The sequence below is a fragment of the Mobula hypostoma genome, chromosome 28 (assembly GCF_963921235.1).
Source record: "Mobula hypostoma chromosome 28, sMobHyp1.1, whole genome shotgun sequence".
Taxonomy (NCBI): Eukaryota; Metazoa; Chordata; class Chondrichthyes; order Myliobatiformes; family Myliobatidae; genus Mobula; species Mobula hypostoma.
The window spans coordinates 27774046-27798684 of NC_086124.1; the positions used below are offsets into that span (position 1 = coordinate 27774046).

The 24639-nt window shown below is 45.5% G+C and overlaps 1 long non-coding RNA gene across 1 annotated transcript; it reads right to left on the bottom strand.

Annotated features, from left to right (window-relative positions):
• Positions 1-7080: 7080 nt before the first annotated feature.
• Positions 7081-10574, bottom strand: LOC134338655 (uncharacterized). The gene is made up of 4 exons (XR_010016279.1): positions 10454-10574; positions 8060-8171; positions 7505-7576; positions 7081-7256 (listed from the first exon to the last, which is right to left on the bottom strand). It is a non-coding gene; the product is annotated as an uncharacterized LOC134338655 (long non-coding RNA).
• Between the last annotated feature and the right edge of the window lie 14065 nt (positions 10575-24639).

Here is a 24639-nt window from a genome sequence, read left to right on the forward strand (position 1 = left end):
GGGCTCTGTAGGAGGGAAGGGTTAGATTGATCTTGGAGTTGGTTCAATGGCCAGCACAATCGAGCGGGCTGAAGGACCTGTACTGTTCTTTGATCGATCCTAGGCCACCTGCCAAGTTCCTGTCCACACAGTTAACCTGTCATCGGCACGGCGTGTGGCTGAAGGGGAACAATGGACGAATTCACAACACAGAACGCGGAGTTTTTAATATTTGCTTGTCGGTGTGTTTGTGTGGTGTCTCTCGCACTCAGTTGAAAGGCAGTTAGTGCGGAGTTCACGGCCGTACAGTGGATCCACAAATCAGAACTGGTTTTTTTATATATAAGGAAGTGGGTTTACATTTCAACCTTGTTCGCTGGAGACGGGGAGGCGGTGGGGACTTTCTGTAGCTTCACGGAAGCTTCACAGCGGAACGTGAACCAGGGACACGATTAGCTACAAACGTGGTGATAACTGATGGGCGTTAAAATAAGATCGCAGGGGAAGCAACTGATTAATGACGTGCCTGTAATTTCGCAAGGGGATGAAATTGCAAGCAGGGAATTACAGGGGAGAACAGCCAAGGAAAACAGAGAGAGCTTCTTAGAGATGAAGGCCATTGAGTTCAGAAGAATCTATGAAGGCTCTCTCCGCTCCATCCACACCGTCCCGACAGGCGCTCCCGGGGTCAGACACAGAGTGAAGCTCCCTCCGCACCATCCCATCACACACTCCCGGAGTCAGACACAGAGCGAAACTCCCTCCGCACCAACCCATCACACACTCCCGGGGTCAGACACAGAGTGAAACTCCCTCCGCACCATCCCATCACACACTCCCGGGGTCAGACACAGAGCGAAACTCCCTCCGCACCAACCCATCACACACTCCCGGGGTCAGACACAGAGCGAAACTCCCTCCGCACCAACCCATCACACACTCCCGGGGTCAGACACAGAGTGAAGCTCCCTCCGCACCATTCCATCACACACTCCCGGGGTCAGACACAGAGTGAAGCTCCCTCCGCACCGTCCCATCACACACTCCCGGGGTCAGACACAGAGTGAAACTCCCTCCGCACCATCCCATCACACACTCCCGGGGTCAGACCCGGTGAAGCTCCCTCCACACCGACCCAACACACACTCCCGGGGTCAGACACAGAGTGAAACTCCCTCCACACCGTCCCATCGCATACACCGGGGTCAGACACAGAGTGAAGCTCCCTCCACACTGTTCTATCACACACTCCCAGGGTCAGACACAGAGTGAAGCTTCCTTCACACCGTCCCATCACACACTCCCGGGGTCAGACACAGAGTGAAGCCCCCTCCACACCGTCCCATCACACACTCCCGGGGCCAGTACAAAGACATCAATCCTATATCCTTCCATAAGGCATAGGAGCAGAAATAGGCCATTCAGCCCATCAAGTCTGCTCTGCCATTCTATCATGGCTGATTAATTATCCTTCTCAGCCCCATTCTCCTGCCTTCTCCCTCTAAACTCTGAAACTCATACTAATGAAGAACCTACCAACCTCCACTTTAAATACACCCAATGACTTGGCCTCCGCAGCCGTATGTGGCAGTGAATTCCACAGATTCACCTCCCTGAAGAAATTCCTCCTCATCTCTGTTTAAAGGGACATCCTCGTATTCTGAGGCTGTCCCCTCTGGTCCTAGTCTCCCCCATTATACAAAGAAACATAGAAAACCTGCAGCACAATACAGGCGCTCAGCCCACAAAGCTGTGCTGAACCTAAGGTTCATTATAGGAAATATTCTCTCCACATCCACTCTATCGAGGCCTTTCATTATTCAATAGGTTTCAATTCAATGTTTCCACTGTGTACTTTCACTCATATGCCCATCACATTCCATCACCACAACCCAACTTTCCTTGGGTACTGAGCAATTCAGTAACCAATTCAAATAGTATGGTGATTAGTTATTAGGTAATACTATTAAAACAGTTATGGAAGGGTATAAGCAGTCAAGACTTTGGGACAAGAGGGTCTTAGTCCATGTGGTTGACTGTTTATTTCCCTACACAAATGATGCCGAACTTGCTGAGTTCCTGCAGCATTTTGCGTGTTGTCCTGGATTTCCAGCATCTGCAGGATCTAATTATGAGGAATTTTGCAGATGCTGGAAATCCAAAGCAACACGTACAAGTCCTGAAGCAGCATCGATTGAGGGGATGAATGAACTAGTCCTGGTGATGAGACCCGGCCTGAAACTAAGACTGTTTCTTCATTTTCAGAGGTGCTGCCTGACCTGTTGAGTTCCTGCAGCATTTTGTGTGTGTTACTCCCGCAGAATCTTTTGTGTTTACAATCTCAGCTGGTGAAAGTCCCATTCGTATTTCTGACTAACAAACATCAAGCGATGTGAAGCATCTGGGCGTAACGGTTACAGTGTCAGTGATCCGAAGATTGGGGTTCAATTCCCGTCACAGTCTGTATGGAGTTCTCCCCGTGTGTCTCTTCCCATTTCCTTCCATGTTCCAAAGATGTACAAGGTAGGGTTAGTGAGTTATGGGGATGGTATATCGGTGCCAGAATCACAGTGACGCTTGAGGGCTTCCCTGTGTACAATCCTCACTTATTTGATTCCATGCAAAAACGATGTATTTCTCTGTATGTTTCAATATACACTGATATGTATTTGCACCTCTTTCACCTCAGACAGTTGAGGAAGTTTGGTATGGGTCCCCAAATCCTAAGAACTTTCTACAAGGGCACAACTGAGAGCATCTTGACTGGCTGCATCACTGCCTGGTATGGGAACTGTACTTCCCTCAATCGCAGGGTTCTGCAGAGAGTGGTGCGGACAGCCCAGCGCATCTGTACTTGTGAACTCCCATGATTCAGGACATTTGCAAAGATAGGTGTATAAAAAGGGCCCGAAGGATCGCTAGGGACCCGAGTCACCCAAACTGTTCCAGCTGCTACCATCCGGGAAATGGTACCACAGCATAAATGCCAGGATCAACAGGCTCCGGGACAGTTTCTTCCACCAGGCCATCAGACTGATGTACTCAGGCTGATTTGAGTGTATTTCTATGTAACATTGACGATTCTATTTATTATAAGTTATTGTAAATTACTATGATTACACACAGCACATTTAGACAGAGACATAATGTAAAGATTTTTACTCATGTATGTGTAGGGCAAGACAAGATGTAAGAAATAAAGTCAATTCAATTCAACATTTCAGTATTATGTGTGTGTGTGTGTGTGTGTATGTATGTATGTATGTGTGTATGTATGTATGTATGTATGTATGTGTGTGTATATATATATATATATATATATATGTACAGTGGTATGCAAAAGTTTGGGCACCCCGGTCAAAATTTCTGTTACTGTGAATAGCTAAGTGAGTAAAAGATGAACTGATTTCCAAAAGGCATAAAGTTAAAGATGACATATTTCTTTAATATTTTAAGCAAGAAAACGTTTTTATTTCCATTTTTTACAGTTTCAAAATAACAAAAAAGGAAAAGGGCCCAAGCAAAAGTTTGGGCACCCTGCATCGTCAGTACTTAGTAACACCCCTTTTGGCAAGTATCACAGCTTGTAAACGCTTTCTGTACCAGCTAAGAGTCTTTCAATTCTTGTTTGGGGGATTTTCGTCCATTCTTCCTTGCAAAAGGCTTCTAGTTCTGTGAGATTATTGGGTCGTCTTGCATGCACTGCTCTTTTGAGGTCTATCCACAGATTCTCGATGATGTTTAGGTCAGGGGACTGTGAGGGCCATGGCAAAACCTTCAGCTTGTGCCTCTTGAGGTATTCCATTGTGGATTTTGAGGTGTGTTTAGGACCGTTATCAGCCATCCTCTTTTCATCTCCGGCTTTTTTTACAGATGGTGTGATGTTTGCTTCCAGAATTTGCTGGTATTTAATTGAATTCATTCTTCCCTCTACCAGTAAATGTTCCCCGTGCCACCGACTGCAACACAAGCCCAAAGCATGATCAATCCACCCCTGTGCTTAACAGTCGGAGAGGTGTCCTTTTCATGAAATTCTGCACTCCTTTTTCTCCAAACATACCTTTGCTCATTGCGGCCAAGAAGTTGTATTTTAACTTCATCAGACAACAGAACTTGTTTCCAAAATGCATCAGGCTTGTTTAGATGTTCCTTTGAACAAGTTAGTCAGGGGATTGAGTTCAATTGAGCCGCAACATAATGTTCTAGCTCTAAAAAACCTCACTTGGAATATTGTGCTCTCTTCTCTTTGCCTCATTGGAGAAAGGAAGTGGAAGCTTTTTTTTAGAGAGGGTGCAGAGGAGATTTACCGGGAAACTGCCTGGATTAGGGAGCATGTCTTATGATGATAAACTGAATTCGCTAGGGCTTTTCTCTTTGCAGTGAAGGAGGATAAAAGGTGACTTAATAGAATTGTACAAGATGATAAGAGAGATTGATCGAGTGGACAGTCAGCATCTTTTTCCCAGGAAAAAGTGGCTAATACGAAGGGGCATAATTTTAAGGTGATTGGAGGAAAGTATAGGGGGGATGTCAGGGGTAAGAATGGTGGGTGCATGGTTGTGGTAGAGGCAGATACATTAGGGACATTGAAGGGACTCTTAGATAGGCACATTGAGAAAAAATGGAGGGCTATATGGGAGGGGAGGGATAGATTGATCGTAGAGTAGGTTAAAAGGTCAGCACAACATTGTGGGCCGAAGGGCCTGTACTGCGTTGGAATGTCCTGCGTTCTATGTTCCCGGAGCACCTGGGAGAAACCTGTCCAGTCAGAGTGAGATGGCGTAAAGTACACACTCAAACACTCCGGAGGGCAGGTTTGAACACCCCGGTGCTACGGGGCAGCGGTTCTAATCGGCGTGCAGCCCTGTGCAGGGGAACAGCTTCACGAGTGACATCAAAGACACTCGTCCATCTGCGAGGACAAAGGTGTTGACCTTCCTTCCCCCTGAATGACTGGATGCACCCAATGTGTGACTGCTGGAAACGCGAGCTCACGGTACTGGTAATTCTATCAGCACTGACTGTGAGGTCCCAATGACACACACAAGTGGGTTTCCCTGTCCGGAGAGTTACATAAACCACTCATTATTTATTTTATATATTATTATTTCTGTATTTTATTTTAACAAATTATTTCCATATTAGAGTTCAAAGTAAATTTATTATCACAGTACATATATGTCACCATTTACAGTAGAACAAAAGTATTTATTTACGGTACTGTGCAAAAGTCTTGGGCTTCCTAGATTTTTTTTTACATACATCTTGTTTTAGATGTTTACCTTTTGCCTTCTGCATTAGTCTATTAGTAGAAAAGAGCAAATTTTAGATCTCTAAACACTCAATTTCCAAAGTATTACATGTGACAGAGAAATGCTTCCATTTTCTTAAAGAAAGTAACATGTTAAGTATTAGAAAGTTTCAAATAAAACCTGATTACTTTGTCAGTATCTATCCCAGTGTCAGGTTGAACAAAGATAACAGTTGCTAATGATCAATGGTGTAATGAGCTGAATAAACTAAACTGATTATCTGAAACAGAAATGGATGTGGAAGGAATCAAAAGGACAACCAAGCTAAAAGGTGAGGGTGTGGCAGATCTGTCAATTTAACCTTCAAAGTATCAATTCTTCCACCGCGGCAAGAGTGAAGATAGCAACGAGAGGTGGCCCAGTGATGGGGTGAATGGAATTGAGTGAAGTTGTCCCCTCTGGTTCAGGGACCTGATGGTCAAGGGGTAACAATGGGTCCTGAACCTGGAGGCTGCTGCACCTTCTTCCCGATGGCTACAGTGAGACGAGAGCTTGTCCTGGGGAGTGGGGGTCCCTGATGATGGATGCTGCTTTCCTGCAACAGCGCTCTGTGTAGATGTGCTTGGTGAATATATAAATTACATACGGTACTGTGCAGAGATCTTGGGCACATATATATAACTAGGATGCACTTTTTGCACGGTACTGCATTTTTGCACAGACTGCACAGTACTGCTTTTGTCAACGTGGAGCGGAGAGTGAGTTTGTAAATCTGGCGGGAGCAAAGAATATTGGGAATGGTAAGGGTGGAGCTCCGCAGGAGGTGTGTGGGACAGGTGGCAGAGAAGGAGTGCCAGGAGTGGGGGGGCGGTACGGTATCATTTGATTGGTTTATTGATCATTACAGAATACCTCTCTGGTTCTTCCTGCTCCCTTCCAATTCTACGCTGCCATCATAGAGAGAATGCTTCCATCAGCTACCCATCACACACTGTCAGAACCTTTTCACGGTATATAAAAACTACGTGAGCTGTCAGGTCAGGAGAATTGTGGGACAATGTAGAGGGAGCTTCACTCTGTGTCTGACCCCGGAAGTGTGTGATGGGACAGTGCGGAGGGAGCTTCACTCTGTGTCTGACCCCGGGAGTGTGTGATGGGAGAATGCGGAGGGAGCTTCACTCTGTGTCTGACCCCGGGAATGTGTGCGATGGGACTGTGTGTGAAAAATAATAACAATAATAAATAAATATAAGGAACATGAGATGAAGAGTGCTTGAAAGTGAGTCCATAGGTTGTGGGAACATGTCAGTGATGGGGCAATGGAATTATCCACACTGGCTCAGGAGCCTGATGGTTGAGGGGTAATTACTGTTCCTGATCCTGGTGGTGTGAGTCCTGAGGCTCCTGCATCTCCTTCCTGATGGCAGCAGCGAGAAGAGAGAATGACCTGGGTCACTATAATTGTTAAATGTTGCTGTTTTCTCGTTGAATGTCACGCCCTGATCAACACACCACAGCATCCAGACCATCTCCTCTCACAGTCTGCCGGAACCTCAGGTCCCACACCAACAGGTTCAGGAACAGTTATTACCCCTCAACCATCAGGCTCCTGAAGCAGCGTGGATAACTTCACTCACCCCATCTCTGAACTGATTCTACAACGAATAGACTCACTTTCAAGTACTCTACAACTCGTGTTCTCAGAATTATTTGTTTGTTTGTTTAATATTTTGAACTTTGACTACGATTAACGGAGTGAAGCTCCCTCCACTCTGTCCCATTACTCACTCCCGGGGTCAGACACAGAGTGAAACTCCCTCCACACCGTCCTATCACACACTCCCGGGCTCTGAGTTTATGAATTTTATACATCTTCATTCCAAACTGGTGTTTAGCTGATGATCCGTGCTCACTTTCCATTTTATTTTACTTGGACAATATAAAAACAGTTTCAATTTTGCATTTTCTTTTCACATCATTAATTCTCACCCTCCCAGGTGCAGGTGACAGTGTTTAGAAACTTCCCTGCAGAAAACGTAAAAGAAAAAGGAAAAGACTGGTTAAACACAGAGTGACTGATAGATGGGTGCAAAGCAAAGTTTTTCACTGCACTTCGAGACGTGATAACGATGAACCAATTTTCCTTTGCTGGTTACAGGTCTGTGGGACTGTCAGACAAGACTCAGACTGGAAGGGTGACTTGCTGACTGTGGTAAGACTGGCAACACTGCAAAGTCTGACCAATCACTTCAGAAAACGTCAACGGCACTCACCTTCCCCTGGGTTGTCTCCACCTGTCAGGAGGTTACTTACTGCAGAATCTCCCCGGGCAAACTCCTCCCCGCCTGCAAGAGAACACACCGAAGCTGAAACCCCTGATTCACAAACGTTGGGAAACTCTAGGGAAATAGGGGGATGAGAAGATGGATCCGTGGTGGAACCAAAACAAGTGTCGGGGGATGTCAGGAGGTTGTTTTTACTGAGGTGTGGATGAGGATGTTTACACAGAGGCAGGAGATTGAAATGGTAGAGCAGACTGGATGGGCCAAATGGCCTCATTTTCCTCCTATGCCTTATGGATGCATGGAAGTCGCTGTCAGGGGTGGTGGTGGATACATTAGGGGAATTTATGGAACTCTCAGACAGGCAAATGGATAATTGAAAAAATGGAGGGCAATGTGGGAGGGAAGGGTTAAATCGAAGTTGGAGTGGGTTAAGGGGTTAGTACAACATCTTGGGCTGAAAGGCCTGTACTCTGCTGTAATGGTTGATGTTCTATTTGGGGGACAAGGGGATGGATCCTTCGCAGAGATGAATGAGGTCCTCACCTTTTGTGCAACGCTCTGCCCAGGTACAGTGTTACCAGCAACCCGATAACTCCCACTATGACTCCGACTGCACAGACAATAATCCCGGATGTGGGCACAGGAGGAGGCAGATCTGTGGGGTAAAGTGAGGACGGCAGATTGAGTCCAAATTCGGCACGTCCCTGAGGACTCTGACCAGATTTTTTTTTAGATGTACCCCGGATTGCATCCTATCTAGATCACAACACATCAGTGAACCAATATCCTCTCCATGGACTCTTGTCTACACTTTTCGCTGCCTCAGTAAAGCAGCCTGTATAATCAAAACCCCCTCCCACCCTGGGCATTCTCTCTTCTCCTCTCCCCCTTTGGGCAGTAGATACAATGGCCTGAAAGCACATCCCACCGGGCCCAAGGACAGATTCTACCCGCTTGAAGGGAGCCCTTGCGTGTTAAAGCTCTCCATGTCTCTCGAACTTTATTTGTTAATCTGCTCCGCACTTTCTCTGCAACTGTTTAAACTATATTCTTTAAAGAATTTATCTTTTTTGGGATATAGCCTGGTACCAGGCCCTTTTAGTACTGGATACTGCTACTGAAGACGGGCGACAGTTTACTGGTGGTACATAAAGCAAGAAACACAATGAAATACTTTATTAGTAAGACCTTTTCTGTGGAAAATCGTGGTAAACAGTCGCCGCAAACCATGAAGGGGCATGCGGGTGCGATGCAAAGTCGGAGCGAGGTCTAGGTTGGGTAAAGGCTAAAACGTGGGTCCAGGCTCAGAGAGTATTGGCGTGACAGGGCCTGGGTCCTAGAGAGGGTAAACGCCCCGGTGTTTGGACAATGTGAACGCCAGGCCTGATGGATTGAAAATACAGGGTGTCGGCACCGGAGGTGAGGGTCGGAGCGGTTCTGCTCACCACCTGGCTACGCTCACTCTGCTCTCTGCTGAGGCCGAGGCTGCGGGCCTACTCCAGGCTTCATGTCCGTGAGCTCCACTGCACGGTCAACTGAGGCTCTGTGTCTTTCCTTCTAAATGCTGCTGCTTGCTTTTAATCTTTGCACGAATTTTGTCTTCTTTTTTCTTTCTTTGGGTGTTAATTAGCGTTTTGTTAATGAGTTCTTTTGGGTTTTCTGTTTTGTGGCTGCCTGTAAGGAGACGAATCTCAAGGTTGTATAATTTATACATATTTTGACAACAAATGCACTTTGAACTTTGAACTTTGAACGAGCCCATGCTGCCCAATCACAGCAATGTGATCAATTTAACTATTAACTCAGCACCCATGTGACCAATTAGCCGACTGATCTATACATCTTTGGGATGTGGGAGAAACGGTTGTATCTAATATTTCAAAGACATTTGAGTAAACTTGAATATATATTGGTTGATGCAGCATTCTTGTTTGTTTAAATAATTCATTTTGGGTTATATGTACAAATACGTGAATTGCATACGTCAGCAGGCGACTGTGTGATACGTGCGCGCCTCACTTAAAGTAAACACTAAGTTAGATCAGTATTTTGGGGAATGCATCGGTATTTACAGGGGGTCCCGCGGAGTGTGTCAGTATTTACCGGGGGTCCCGGGGAGTGTGTCGGTATTTACAGGAGGTCCCGGGGAGTGTGTCAGTATTTACAGGGGGTACCGCGGACTGCGTCAGTGTTTACAGGGGGTCCCAGGCAGTGTGTCAGTATTTACAGGGGGTCCCGGGGAGTTTGTCAGTACTTACAGGCGGTCCCAGGGAGTGAGCTGGTATTTACGGGGTGTCCCGGGGAGAGTGTTGGTGTTTACGGGGGTTCCCGGGGAGTGTGTCAGTATTTACAGGGGGTCCCGGGGAGCGTGTCGGTATTTACAGGGGGTCCCGGGGAGTGTGTCGGTATTTACAGGGGGTACCGCGGAGTGCGTCAGTATTTACAGGGGATCCCGGGCAGTGTGTCAGTATTTACAGGGGGTCCCGGGGAGTGGGTCGGTATTTACAGGGGGTCCCAGGGAGTGTGTCAGTATTTACAGGGGGTCCCGGGGAGTGTGTCAGTATTTACAGGGGGTCCCGGGGTGCGTGTCAGTATTTAAAGGGGGTCCCGGGGAGAGTGTTGGTAATTATGGGGTGTATCGGGGAGTTTGTCGGTATTTATAGGGGGTCCCGAGGAGTGTGTTGGTATTTACGGCGTGCCCTGAGCAGAGTGTTGGTATTTAAAGGGGGGTCCCAATGAGTGTGTCAGTAGTTCCAGGATCTTTGAACTTGTATCAGGATTTCAGGGGTCTCAGGAATGTTGATAAAATCTAACGGACAGTAAGGCTGTCAGGATTGAGAGGCCTTGATGTTTACAGTTTTGCTCCGTAACAGAAACCTTGGTTTTAGATACGTGACCCATGCTATTCTCTCCCTGTCGCTTTCCCAGCCAACATACCTAGTGAGCACCTCAGCCCTTCTTCAAGGCTGACGTGTGCTGCCCGACAGCTGAATGTGTCCCCGCCCTTTGGCTCGATCCCAATGTACTTGCAGACGTTGAAGGTCCAGTCTGACTCCACCATCAGCTGCGATGATTGGACAGGCCCGGTGAACGGCTGCCTGTTGATCAGGAAGCTGAGCTCGATCTCAAATGGTTAGAAGTTCTCAGTGTAACACTACAAGGGTGTTCGACTTCTCTGGAGCATAGCCGTCTTCCGTCCAGATGTGGACGGTGGGTTTCTCTGGGACACGGAGCAACAGTCACCGTGAACAGGTCAAAGGTAAATGTCGATGTGGAAAGGTCAGCGTGAATGGGGCAAAAGTAACTGTGAATGTTCACAGGTTTGTCCTGAACACAACCAAACCTGTCCCTGAAATTCTGGGCAAATCAGGCGTAAGAGGGCCTCAAAGCTTCAGAGAAGGGATATATAAAGGTTTAGCGAAAGGGCAAAGGTCAGGGATATGGAAAGGTTTAGTGAAAGGGCAAAAATCAGGGATATGGAAAAGTTTAGTGAAAGGTCAAAGATCAGGGATATGTAAAGGTTTAGCGAATGGGCAAAGATTAGGGATATGGAAAGGATTAGCGAAAGTGCAAACATCAGGGATATGGAAAGGATTAGTGAAAGGGCAAAGATCAGGCAGATATACGAAAAGGACAGAAGTGCAGCTGATAGAGCCACTGCCTCATCCAGCTGACAGAGCCAGAGGATGTGGTGGAGGAGGGTTCTATTGGACTGAAAGACAATTAGACAGGTACACAGATAGGCAAGATACATTGGCCAAATGCAGCTGATGGGGTCTAGTTCAGTTCAGAATGGATCACGAGAAGGTTCGAAATGTTTATAAAATTGAAATATTCACTAATGTTCACAAGTAAGCGTTGAGTTGTATGAGATGCCGTTGAAACATAGAAACATAGAAAATAGGTGCAGGAGTAGGCCATTCGGCCCTTCGAGCCTGCACCGCCATTTATTATGATCATGGCTGATCATCCAACTCAGAACCCTGCACCAGCCTTCCCTCCATACCCCCTGATCCCCGTAGCCACAAGTGCCATATCATTGAGGCCTAATTTGGAGCATTGTGTGCATTTCTGGTCACCTGTCTGCAGGAATGATATCAATAAGATTGCAAGAGTGCAGAGAAAACTTATGAGGACTTGAGGACTTGAGGACCGGAGTTATTGGGAAAGGTTGAATAGGTTAGGACTTTACTCCCCGGAGTGTAGGAGAATGAGGGGAAGATTTGATTGAGATAAACAAAATTATGAGGGGTGCAGAGAAGCTAAACGCGAACAGGCTTTTTCCGCTGAGGTCGGGCGAGACTGGAGCTGGAGTTTGTGAGTTGAGAGTTAAGGGTGAAGTGAAAGGGAACCTCAGAGGTGTTGAGAATGTGGAACGAGCTGCCATCGGAAGTGGTGGTTGTAACTTTGATTGCAATATTTAAGAGATGCACCTGGATGGGAGGGGCACGGAGGGTGATGGCCCGGGCGCACGCCGATTGGTTGATAGCTCGGCATGGGCTAGATGGGCCGAAGGTCCCGTTTCTGTTCGCTACAACTCTGCGTGGTGACTCACTTCTCAGGACGCTCGAACTGTTCGTGAACTTCAGCATCTCCTTAGTGATGTCCAGCTGCCAGATCTGGATCCCGGTCGACCTCTCCTTGAACTGGTTCACCTCATCTTAGCCGAGTTCCTTTACCCTGTCTGTCTCAATTCTCTTGATGAAGAAGGTCTGGCGCTGGTAATCGTGGAAAAGAAGGGGGGAGGTGTTCGCGTCGAAGACCTTGCCGTTGGTTTCGGAACTCGGGCTGTAGCTGTAATACAGCCTTTCAGAGATGCTTTTAAACACTTGGAATAAAGTGAGAAAGAAGTTAGGTACAGTATATGCCCACGCTTTCCTCGATCATGTCCAAAATAAATAAATTATCAAAGTACATCTACAGTCACTGGCCACGTTATTAGGTACACCTGCTCATTAATGCAAATATCTACTCAGCCAATCACGTGGCAGCAGCTCAATGCATAAAAGCATGCAGGCATGGTCAAGACGTTCAGTTGTTGTTCAGATCAAAAATCGGCATGGGGGAAGAAATGTGATCTAAGTGACCATGGAAAGATTGTTGGTGCCAGACGGGGTGGTTTGAGCATCTGAGAAGCTGCTGATCTCCTGGGATTTTCACCTGTAACTGTCTCTGGAGCAGTGGTTCCCAACCCTGGGTCCATGGACCTCTTGATTAATGGTTGGGGTCCAATACACAAAACAGGTTGGGAACCCCCGTTCTAGAGTTTACAGAGAATGGTGTGTAAAAAAAAGCTGAAAAAAAAATCCAGCGAGCAGCAGTTCTGTGGGCAAAAACGGCTTGTTAATGAGAGAGGTGAGAGGAGAATGGCCAGACTGGTTCAAGCTGACAGGAAGGCGACGGTAACTCAAATAACCACACGTTACAACTGTGGTGTGCCGAGGAGCATTTCTGAGCACGCAGCACGTTAGAGCTGGTAGTGGCTAGGCTACAGCAGCACATAAACTTAGTGGCTGTCGTGGAAATATTAACTGGGAGCACCTGAGTGACCTTGAGTTTCGTTTTAAGAGTTTATTAACATGATAGCATGGAGGGCCTGCAGCAGTCTCCACCGCCAACAGAGCTCTAACTTTTAGGTTATACATAGCTCACCATATACTACCCTGAGATTCATTTTCTTGCAGGCATTCACAGTTTTGTTGAGGCCCTCCGTTGGTCGGGGACAACTCTTATTGCATCCTAGCGGTCTACATGATATGCAAGCCAGGGCAGTCCGATATGGAGCACAAGCTGTTGCCCCTGTCGCAAGCTTCCCCTCTCCACGCAGCCGGGAATCCAAAGGAATGGCGGAGACCGATACAGTTTGGCACCAGCCAGTGTTACTCGTGTTGCCAATCAGCATTTAACTCAACGTGGGGACTCCAGCTCCGGATAATTCCTCGGAGTTTATTCCCGAAGCCTAGCCCATGACTGGGTATAGCCTCAAGGCAGCAGAGGTTTGAGGGCTTTCCTTCTGCAAGATGAGCTGCCAACCACATCTGCCTGAAGCGACTGGTTTTAAGGTGCCAGTCACCACCTTTGCCCCTTCTCCAATGGGTTTAGTAGCTAAGCCACACGTGAAAGCCAAGAGCTGGACCTGGTTGTCAGAGGCTATTGGAGGCGCACGCCATTGGGAGCATTTAATAGATAGTGAGAGCTTATTCCCACTACCTCTCCGGGCTATGAGAACTTTAAGGAACCTAATGAAAAGCTACAAAGACTTACCAGCAACCAATGTGCAAAAAAGAAAAGTGTGCAAATGCAAAAAAAAGATATATTAGTAAATAAATAATACTGAGAACATGTGTAGAGTGAGTCTGTAGGTTGTGGAATCGGTTCAGTGCGGAGGTGAGTGAAGTTCTCCACACAGTGAAGTACCCAGCATGCAGAGTCACACCCAAATAAACTAAATTCCATTCTTCATACTGTACAGCCCTTGCGGGAGGGACGCTGGCCAAGGACGTTTGCTCCTCTTTCAGCGAAGCCGAACTGTTGTTAGTCACTCAGGGACCAACAGACATACATTTGGACCAAACTCTGGCCATTCGGCCCATTGAGTCTGCTCTGCCATTCCATTGTGGCTGACTTATTATCCGTCTCAATCCCATTCTCCGGCCTTCTCCTCGTAACCTTTGACACCCTTGCTAATCAGGCCCCTGGTTTATATATACTCAATGACTTGGCGTCCACAGCCCCATCTGTGACAATGGATTCCACAGATTCATCACCCTCTGGATAAAGAAATTCCTTTCAATATCCAATAGGTTTCAGTGAGATCTCTCAAAAAACGTCGGACTGTCTTATGGACTCCAGCTCTGGATTTTCCCCTTGGGGTTTACTCTCCATGAGCGGGTATAGCCCCAAGGCAGCGGAGGTTTGAGATCAGAGTTTTCCTTCTCCTATACGAGCTTCCAATGACGGCCGATGAACCCCATCTGCCTGATGCAGAGGTAGTTCTAAAAACACAGACTATGGCGGGTGTGTGGAACACCCTGCCAGGGGCAATCGGAGAGGAAAATTCCTTAGAGACATTTAAGGAACTCAGATGGATGATAGAAACATGGAGGGTTACAGAGAAGAGAAGGGTTAGATTGATCTTAGAGTAGGTTAAAACGTTGCCACAAAGTTGTACGTCGAAGGACCTGTTCTGTTCTAAGTTCCATTTTCTATGTAAAGATGCTCACGATACTCCAGTTGCAGTCTGACCAATGCAGATTCAGGCATTGGTCAGACGACACTTGAAGTATCCAGGGAGCCCGAGTTCGATCCTGACCTGAGGTGCTACCTATGTGGAGTTTGCAAGCTCACTTTGTAAACACTTTGGCTTCTGCAGGATGCTCCAATGTCCCCTGCACGTCCCCAAGCTGTGTTAACGAGCCAATGTAGTATCACGGATCAATATTATTCACTATAGCTATCTGTTAGTCTCGTGAGACCATGGATTTGCGCCTTGGAAGGTCTCCAGGGCACAGACCTGGGTAAGGTTGTATGGGAGACCGGTAGACCCATGCTGCAAGTCTGCCCAAGTCACACCACCGATGTTATCCAAGGGAAGGGCACTGGAGCCGATGCAGCTTGGCACCGGTGTCGTCGCAGGGCAATGTGTGGTTAAGTGCCTTGCTCAAGGAAACAACATAAAGTCATAAATACCAGCATGTATTTACAATGTAAACAGCATTATAAAATTGGTTTGAAGTGTTTGCAGTGCGGTGATGGAGTAATAGATAGAGGGGGTGGGGGAGGTAACTAGAATGGTTGATCAGATTAACTGCCTGGGGGAAGAAACTTTTAAGATGGCGTGAACGCTTTGTTTTAATAGCTGTAGAGTGCTTTCCACAAGAATAAATTACTGTTTTATTTCTATTCTGACATGTTCCAGCATCTGTGCAACGAACTTTGCTAATTCCCATGATGTTAATCTTTAGTCTTTCCATTTCATTTATCACATTGTCCAATCTTCCTGCTTGATATAGGGTTCTTACATTCCATTATAATGGGATAGGAATTCTTATGGATGAAAACATGGTAAAAATTGTTTTAGGACATTGGACAATATCAGAAAGAGAGCTCCTTGTTAGATTCAGATTTAGCAGTTATACAGGTATATGGAACAAATGAGGATATACTGTAGATAAATTTGACGAAGAGCTTGAACAAGCAAAGAATGGATGCAAATCTCAAGATATAGTTATTGTCATGGGAGATCTAAGTGCTAAAGTAGGGCAAGGTGCAGATGGAAATACCATAGGAAAATTTGGACTAGGGAAAAGAAATGAAAGAGGTGAGAAATGGGTAGAATGGTGCAAGATAAATAATCAGGTCATTATGAACACCTACTTTAAAAACCATCCAAGACGCTTGTGGACCTGGAAAAGTCCAGGTGATAACACCAGAAATCAAATTGACTTTGTTACTATAAACCAAAGATTTAGAAACTCAGTGACCCAATGCAAAACATATCCAGGTGCAGTCTGTAACAGTGACCATAACCCAGTAATATGTCACGTAAAGGTAAAACTTAAAAAACTAAAGACGCAAAATCCTGAACAATCCCTTGACTGTTTCCTATTAATTAAAGAAGAAACATTAAGACAAAAATTTACAATTGAAGTAAGGAACAGATTTCATTGTCTAGAAATAGACTCTGTTGAAGATGATCGCCATCATGTAGAAATGAAGTTTAACTCTCCAAAGGATGCCTTGGTAGAATCAGCAAAGGCAGTGATTCCTAAAAAAAAGAATAAATGGATGACAGATGAAATCAAAAATCTATGGAATGAAGGAGACGGAATAAAGCAAAAAAAGTTATAAGTTTATGTCAAAAAGCCAAAGAAGAATGGTTAAACTAGAAATGTGAGCAGCTAGAAAGAATCCCTATTACTGATCCAAAAAGGTAACATCAACAAATCAAGAATATCACTGGTAAAAAGCTCCTCTGTTCTTCAGGTGGATGTTTGAAAGCAAAGGACGGTACCATTATCATGCAAAAAGATGAGATTATGAACAGATGGACTGAGTATATTCAGGAATTGTTTGAAGATGATCCAGAGGAAAAAACAGAAATTAAGAAGAACATGCAAGGTCCAAGTATTTTAAAATCTGAAGTTCGTAATGCAATAAATAAGATGAAGAAAGGTAAGGCGGCAGGTCCTGATGAATTAGTAATAGAACAAATTATCGCCCTTGGAGATTATAGAATTGAAAAACTTACTGATTTAATCAATGACATTTATCAGACTGGAATAATAACAGAAGAGATGATAAAATCTGTATTTATCACTCTCCCTAAAAAACCTGGAGCAATAGAATGTGAATTACATAGAACCATAAGTTTAATGAGTCATATCACCAAGATAATTCTAAGAATTTTGATGACAAGAGGTAAAAATAAGATACAAGCTGAAATAGGTAAAGAACAATGTGGTTTTGTGAAAGATAAAGGTACAAGAAACGCGATATTGATGTTAAGGATACTATCAGAACGAGCTATTCAAGTGCAAAAAGATTTGTTTGTTTGTTTTATTGACTGCACCAAAAAATTGATAAAGTAAAGCACAATAAGTTATTTGAAATATTACAGAAAACTCTAAATCTAGATTCAAAAGTCCTCCGCCTAATCAGAAATCTGTACTGGGAGCAAACTGCCGCTGTAAGAATAGATGGTGAAGTAACTCAGTTTACACAAATCAAGAGAGGCATTAGACAGGGGTGTGTTTTCTCCCCTGATTTGATTAATGTGTACAGTGAAACAATATTACAAAAAATGAGACGTCTTGGGAATCAAAGTTGGCAGTGAAAACATCAATAATTTCAGATATGCGGATGACATTATGTTAATTGCAAGTACTGAGGAAGAACTACAAAACTTAATTAATATAGTTGTTGAAGAAAGTGCAAAAATGGGTCTATCTATCAATTGCAAAAAGACAGAATGTATGGTGATATCCAAAAAGAAGGAGAATCCTATCTGCAGGCTGAGAATAAATGGGGAAGACATAAAACAAGTATATAACTTTTGCTACTTTGGAAGCTGGGTGACATCAGATGGCAGGTGTGACATGGACGTCAAAAGGAGAATAGGGATGGCAAAAGACACCTTTACAAGAATGAAGAGTACACTGACCAATACTAAACTAGGCATGACAACCCGCTTCAGAGCACTGAAATGTTACGTTTATCCAGTTACGTTATGTGACTCAGAATGTTGGACAATATCTAGTAATATGAAGAAACGAATTGAAGCAGCACAGATGTGGTTTCTGAAGAGGATGCAAATAATATCATGGATGAAACGAATATCTAACGAGGATGTCATGAACAGAGCAAGCACAAAAAGAGAAATAATGTATGAGAACATGAAAAGGCAAGGTGCCTTCATTGTACATGTGATTCGGAAAGAGGAGTTAGAATGCACGGTAATTATGGGAAAGATTGAAGGGAAGAAAGCAAGAGGAAGACAAAGACAAATGATGATGGAGACAGCAGCCAGAGAACTGGAAATGAATACCAATGAATTGATCCACTTGACCCGAAACAGGAATATGTGGGCCATGGCAGTCAAAGCTCAAACTGGGCTCGGCACCTGATGATGATGATGAGAGCGCTTTCCAGAGGGGAGTGTCCGCGATGATTTTTCCTGCACACTTCTTTGTCCTGGACACGCACAAGTCCTGCAGTGATGGTAAACTGCAGCCAATGCAGGGCACTGCCCTCGCAGTTCACTGTAGTTTTCGTCTACTGTGCGCGGATACAGTGAGATGATTGCTGTTTTCTTAGGAGGTTAAGGAAATTCTGCTCGTCACTGACCATCCTAACTTCTGTCGAGAGTGTCCTGGCTGGTTACATCATGGCTTGCATGCGCAGGAATAGAAGGAGCTGCAGTATTAGTGGACTCAGGCCAATGCATCACAGTCCCACCCCTTCTCACCATCAGTAGTGTTTGCCTCAGGAAAGCAACATCAAAGATTGCTGACCACTCAGGGCCACACCATCACTGCGCAGCTCCCATCGGTACAGGAGCCTGAAGTCCCACCCCACCAGGTTCAGAATCATCGACTTCCCTTCAACCATTCGGTTCTGCAACTGACCGGCACAACTCTAATCACTACCTCGGTACAGTAACTCACCTTGATTACCGCTGGATCATGGTGTAGAAATATCTCTATTTTTCCCTTTCAGGGTTCTTTTGAAGACGCTGACCTGGAGTTACATGCTGACTTCAGTTCCTTGCGGGAATGGGACCCGCTCTCGGGGTCTCACGACTGGCCGTTATTCGTTATGCCAAGGACGCGGCCTAGAAGACGCGCGAGCCTTCAGGGTTCTGGGATTTTGTGGCTCTGGAGGCGTGCGGACTCGAGGTCGGTGCCTCAGCAGGAATTTGGTGTGCCGTAGCAGCAGAGAGCTGGCTGCTAGCTGTGTGCCCAGAGACCCGAGATCTTTGGGCACAGAGCTCGGAAAAAGCGACGCAACAGACTTTTAACACCGTGAATCAGCGAGTGGCTTTGTTATGTCTCCTCTCTCGCTGTGAAACAGGGACATCTCTTTTTCCCTCATTTGGGAGAGAGAGAGAGAGCCCATGGTATGTTGAATACCGGGTGAAGGAGTAGTCTTTGGGCTACTACAAGTCTGTCTGTTTATTGATGCTTTGCTGTACGCTGGAGTGCTTGGTGAGGTGTGCAGCTGCTTTTTCGCTGGTGGGGAGGGGGTCATTGCTTTGCTGCTGCTTGTGCGTAGGAGGGGGAGCTGGGGGCGGGGCTTTGGAGTTCCTCCGTATTCGTTGATGTTTGCGAAGAAAAAGATATTCAGGATTTATATTATATACATTTCTCTGACATTAAATGTACCTTTGAGAATTGCTACCTTTCTTGTATTTCCCTTGTAGTTTAACATTCTTGAGCTTGCCTTTTACATAATCACCTGTTCAGTGATTTTTCCAGCAATTACAGTATAGTGTTTCTCTATTTTTCTGGAAGCTTCTTATTTTGTCATGCCGCTTGAATCCAGCTATTTTTAGGTTGTTATCTCCAGTCTGAGTATGTCCTTTGTTCTATGGAATGCTGAAAGGCCTCGACAGAGTGGGTGTGGAGAGGATGTTTCCAATGGTGGGGAGAGTCTAAGACCAAAGCACACAGCTTCAGATTGGAGGGGCATCCTTTTAGAACAGAGATGTGGAGCAATTTCTTTAGCCAGAGAGTGGTGAGTCTGTGGAATTTTTTGCCACAGGCGGCTGTGGAGGCAAACTCATTGGGTGTGTTTAAGGCAGAGGTTGATAGGTTCCTGATTAGTCAGGGCATGAAGACAGGAGACTGGGGCTGAGAGGGAAATGGATCGGCCATGGTGAAATGGCGGAGCAGACTCGATGAGCCAAATGGCCTAATTCTGCTCCAATATCTTATGGTCTTTATTAGGTATGCCTGCTTGATAATACAAATATCTAATCAGCCAATCGTGTGGCAGCAGCTCACTGCATTAAAAAGTATTTTTCATAAAAGTATTTCAACACACTGCTTTTCAAGATACTTTTTCGAACAAGCTAGTGTAAGTTTTCTTCTGTCCTGTTACACTGAAGGACTTTGAGTCAAGGCAAACTATTTATTTGACTTTACCAGGAGTGACAGAAGGGTGTTGCAGGGTTGCCAGGGCTCCCTAGCTGTAGAGGAGAAAAGCTTAGATCAGATTATTTTGAGATTAAAAGCAAGTAATGCTCAGGCTTTAGAAGGCATTGGTCAGACCACACTTGGAGCATTGTGAACAGTTTCAGGTCCCTTAGGTGTTGGCATTAGAGAAGGTCGAGAGGAGAATGGTCCTGGGAATGAGAGGGTTAATAGATGAGGAGCATTTGATGGCTCAGGGATGTACTTGCTGGTGGTTAGAAGAATGATGGGGGATTCTCAATGACACCTATTGAATATTGAAAGTCTTAGATAATGGATGTGGAGAGGATGTTTCCAATGGTGCAGGAGTCTAGGACCACAGGGCATAGAAGAAAAGAGACACTTTAGAACAGAGATGAGGAGGAATTTCTTTAGGCAGAGGGTGGTGAATCTGCAGAATTCATTGCCACAGATGACCGTGGAGGCAGAGTCACTGGGTGGATTTAAAGTGGGGGTTGATAGGTTGTTGTTTAGTAACGGCATTAACGGTTACGAGGAGAAGGCAGGAGAATGGGGTTGAGAGAGTAATAAAAAGGCCAATCGAATGGCAGAGAAAATCCGATGGGCTGAATGGCCAATTGGTCTTAAATCAGCCATTATTGTATGGAGACTCAATGGGCCCAATTCTGCTCCTCTGCCTTACAGTCTTATTGCCACCACTCAGCCAACTATGTAATGCAAGTCCCTTCAACATCAATAAGTTCCAAGTTACCCCCATTGACAAAGCACTCACCAATTTCCTCTCCCGTTACCATGGGAAATAGCAGGGCCATTAAGAAGCCGAAGAGGTCCATGTCTGTGGATGGCTCCTCTCTCCAGGAGCAATAAAAAGATGTGAACTGGGACTGTCCTGTTTATGAACGGGGCTTAGATTTTTGCTGACTACACAAGCCATGGTGAAGTAATTCAACTCCGCTGCTAGCGTGTCGATTTTATGAGTAACATTAACTTGACAGCTACAGTAACAATCGTTAACAGGCAGTAGTTCAACTCTCAAACCGTTCTTCCCGAAGTAGCACGTTTCAATATACTTTCAGGAAATTTTAGACCACACAGCACAGAGCAGTTATTGAAAGTGGCGATTTTGTCAAGTTAAAGTGTTTTGTGAAGTCTGTGTTTGGATTTACTTCACAGGATGGCTGATTTTGTAATGGAATTAAATCATGCCACATTCCAATTGACTTATCACGTGTGCATTGAAACATTACTCAATGGCTACTTTATTAGATACCTGCTGAAGTGTTTGTTTGTGGTCTTCTGCTGATGTTGCCCACCCTCTTCAAGGTTCAACATGTTGTGCATTCAGAGATGCTCCTCAGCACACCACTGTTGTAACGTGTGGTTATTTGAGTTGCTGTCGCCTTCCTGTCAGCTTGAACCAGTCTGGCCGTTCTCCTCTGACCTCTCTCATTAACGAGGCGCTTTCGCCCACCGAGCTGCCGCTCTGTGGATGTCTTTTTGTTTTTCACACCATTCTCTGTTAACTCTAGAGACAGTTGTGCATGAAAATCCCAGGAGATCAGCGGTCTTTGAGATACCCAAATCGTAACCGTCTGGCACCAACGGTCATTCCACAGTCAAGTAGTAATTTAGATTACATGTATTTCAAGATCGGCCCTTCCTGCCCTTTCGAGCCGCACCACCCAGCAACGCCCGATTTAACTCTGGCCTAATCGCAGGATAATTTGCAATGGCCAATTAACCTATTGACTAGTAGGTCTTTTGACTGTGGGAGGTAACCAGAGCATTGGGAGGAAGCCCACGTGGTCACGGCGAGAACGTACAAACTCCTTACCGGCAGCGGCGGAAATTGAACCCGGGTCGCTGGTACCGTAAAGCGTTGCGCAGGCAGACTTCGTCCACTGAGTTTGGGCGAGACTAGAATTAGATATCGTGAGCTGCGGGTTGAAACATTTAAGCGGAACGAGGGGGGGGATCCTCTTCACTCAGAGGGTGGTGAAAGCGTGGAACGATCTGCCAGCAGGAGTGGTGGGCGTGGGTTTGGTTGCAACACTTGGGAAATTTGGGTGGGTATATGGACGGCAGGGGTAATGGAGGGCCAAGGTCCAGGTGCAGGTTGTTTGGGCTAGGCAGAATAACAGCTCGGCATGGACTAGATGGTCCAAAGAGCCTATTTCTGTACTGGATGATCACCTGTCATCCAGAACATCTTCAAGAGGTGGTGACTCAAGAAGTTGGCATCTGTTGCCACTCTCTGGGACGTGCCCTCTTCTTGTTCGTACCATTGGGGAGGAGATACAGGAGCTGAAAACACACACTCAATGATTCACAAACTTCTTCCCCTCTGTCACTGGAGTTCTGAATGGACATTGAACCCGTGAACAGCACCTCATTATTCCCTTGTCTGTTTTTTTGCACTGGGGATGGTGGTAGAGTCAGATACATGAGGGACATTTAACACAAAGACACATGGATAAAAGAAACATGGAGGGGCGTGTGGGAGACAAGGGTTAAGTTGACCTTGGAGTGGTTTGTAAGGTCAGCCCAACAATATTCACAGTACATTTATTATCAAAGTATATGTATACTTTATACAACCTTGAGATTCGTCTCCTTATCGGCAGCCACAGAACAAAGAAACCCCAAAAAACAAATTTAAAGCAAAAGACCGACAAACACCCAATGTGGTGAGAGAATAAAAATAACAAATTGTGCAAACGATAGAAGTAAGTAAATAGCACTTAGAATGAAAGTAAGTCCTCAGGGACGAAGCCCAGCCATTTGGCCCATCGGGTCTACTTTGTCATTCAAGCCTAGCTAATTTAGCATGTCTCTCAACCCCATTCTCCTGCCTTCTCCCCGTAACCTTTAATGTCCTTACCCATCGAGAATTTTTCTAACTCGGCACGGTAGTATAGCGGTTAGCGCGACACTTTACAGAACCAGTGACCCGGGTTCAATTCCCGCTGCTGTCTGTGAGGAGTTTATACGTTCTCCCCATGACTGCATGGTTTTCCTCCGGGTGCTCTGGTTACCTCCCACCATCCAAAGATGCACCAGTTGGTAGCTTGATTGGTCATTGGGCTAGGATTAAGTCATGGGGCTACAGGGTGCAGTGGTTTGAGGGCCAGAAAAGCATGTTCCACTCTGAATTTCAACCTCCGATTAAAAATTACATATCAACCTCCGCTTTAAATGACTGTATGTGGCAACAAATTCCACAGATTTACCACCCTCCAGCTAAACCAAATCCTCCTCATCTCTGTTCTAAAGGGGTGTCCTTCTATTCTGTGAACCTAGACTTCCCTCCCCCACCCCGACATTGGAAACATGCTCTCCACGTCCACTCTGTCTAGGCCTTTTAATATTTGATAGGTTTCAATGAGACCCCCCCCTCATTCTTCTAAACTCCAGCAAGTGCAGGCCCAAAGCCATCGAGCGCTCCTCATGGTTAACCCTTGCAATCCCAGGATCATTCTCGTGAACATCCTCTGGAGCCTCTCCAAGGCCAGCACATCCTTTCTTAAATAAGGGACCCAAAACTGCAAGTTCGGTCTGACCAGTGCCTTGTAAAGCGTCAGCATTACATTCTTCCTTTAATATTCTAGTCCTCTCGAAATGAATGAATGAATGAACTATTATTATTGAAATACAGTGTGGAATATACTGCTCGTGAACCCCCATATTTCATCCTACCCTAATCACAGGACAATCTACAAAGACCAATTAACCTACCAACTGGAACGTCTTTGCAACGTGGCAAGGAATTGGAGCATCCAGAGGAAAATCACACGGTCACGGGTAGAATGCACGAACGCCTTACTGGCAACAGCGGGAATCGAACCTGGGTCACCTATACTGTAAAGTGTTTTGCTAACCACTACGCTACCAGGCTGTGTATGTAACACACATTTTCCTTCCTCACCCTGCAAGTTAACGTTTAGGGAACACCTAATTTCTGAATTTGCTCTCACCGCTTAGAAAATAGTCTACGAAGGGTGATTGATAAGTTCGTGGCTAGAAGGAGAAAATTTTAGAAAACCTAGCACATTCATTTTTCCTACATTTACACACTTAGTCCAGCGGCCGTGGAGCATACGGATCCCTTCTTTGTAGAAGTCAGTGTCTTGGATCTCCAGAAAGTGGTCCACAGCAGGGATCATTGATAAGTTCATGGACTAAGGTAGAAGGAGATGAGTTATTAACTTCAAACTTTCTGCATAATCACTCAAAGAGTTGAGCTGCACATGCATGTAACGAGAGCTGTATAACTCATCTCCTTTCACCCTAGGCCACAAACTTATCAATCACCCCTGCTGTGGACCATTTTCTGGAGGTTTGAGACGCCGATTTCTACAAAGAAGGGATCCGTATGCTCCACGACCGCTGGACTAAGTGTGTACGTGTAGAAGGGGACTATGTTGAAAAATAAATGTGCTAGGTTTTCTAAAATTGACTCCTTCTACCTTA